Below are 1,625 nucleotides of genomic sequence, written 5' to 3' on the forward strand. Positions count from 1 at the left end.
ATAAATAAATATATTTATTTATATTTTCTTAATTGAATATTTATATAAATTTAATGATATGCATTTGTTAAATGAAACCAAAATTAAAATTAAAACGTAAAAATTGTTTGGTTAACTGAAATGAATTTAAAATAAAATAAGATTAAATATAAATATTAGGTGAAAAACTAATAAAAATGACAAAAGCACCTAATAAAAATGACTAAAACTTAAACTACAATTAAAACTGAAAATATAAAAATAAAAGCCAGTTCAAAATATTTCTAAATACTATAGAAGTATATGCATAATACTTAAATAACATTGTGTCACTGCTGTGAGTAATTACATCTTGCTTCTCAAAACTGAATCTGTTTTTCAGTTTATCCACTATTGAATTTTTAGTATTCGTGTTGAAATATTGGAATTATTATTAGAATTCCTTTAGATTTGCTTTATACATGTACACTTATATAAATGCAGGTTCATATAATGTATCCTATGATTAAATGTTTGCCAGAGATTTGCAAAAGCCTTAAAAATAGTAAAGAAATTTAGTATTTTTTTATTTATTTTATTGATGTTTTATTGATAACTATATTAAAATTCGATTTGCTCTGACTAAAAAACATCACCATTGTTCTATGCAGACTAAATATTTTAATAATATATAGGTCGATTAGTCCATAAAGGGGCAATATGACATTTAATAGCGCTTACACTGGAGCTGCCAGTAGAGGTCGCGCTGCTGCAACAATCCGACGGAAAAAGGAACTCGCAGCTCATGTTTCAAATGACCGCAGACCATACCAAACAAACATAACATGTGCTCGACAGGGTGAACGAAGCATCTGTGCGTTTTAAACATGCCTGTAAATGTTTCTAAATGGCGCAGTGAAGATGAAATCAAACTGAAACACTGTTACAAACTGTTACACACGCCTCATCTCAATCGATACCGCTGACAGACGCTCTAGGGCGAGACACTGAAATATTGAGCAAAATCTAAATATTAATCTGCCAAGGACACTAAAGTAGGCCATCTTTTAACGCACATATTTGAGTATTTTTGCCTAACCTACTTCATGCCGGGGTTTTTCAGGGTTTCCAGATTAAAACGATTGACGGATACCAAACCAATGAGATTTAAAGGGGTCATATGATGCAATTTCAAGTTTTCCTTTCTCTTTAGAGTGTTACAAGCTCTTGGTGCATAAAAAATTGATGGAAACACCCTAACGCTCTGTAATGTGGGGGTTGGGGGAATATTCCTGTACTAAAGCATTCTATAGCTTTAAATCGCTTCCTCTCTGTACATTGATCATTATCATAATTAAATGATTGTCAGCTCGACTGTATTTTTAAGATCCTCAGTGTTTGAGGATGGGTTTTATGGATGATTTTCTAGGTTATTTCAGCCAATAACAAGCTCCAAATTTGATTAATGTCAAGCGTAAAGGAAACACCCTAACGCTCTGTAATGTGGGGGTTGGGGGAATATTCCTGTACTAAAGCATTTTATAGCTTTAAATCGCTTCCTCTCTGTACATTGATCATTATCATAATTAAATGATTGTCAGCTCGACTGTATTTTTAAGATCCTCAGTGTTTGAGGATGGGTTTTATGGATGATTTTCTAGGTTATT

The sequence above is a fragment of the Sinocyclocheilus rhinocerous genome, unplaced genomic scaffold (assembly GCF_001515625.1).
Source record: "Sinocyclocheilus rhinocerous isolate Xijiao unplaced genomic scaffold, SAMN03320098_v1.1 scaffold864, whole genome shotgun sequence".
Classification (NCBI taxonomy): Eukaryota; Metazoa; Chordata; class Actinopteri; order Cypriniformes; family Cyprinidae; genus Sinocyclocheilus; species Sinocyclocheilus rhinocerous.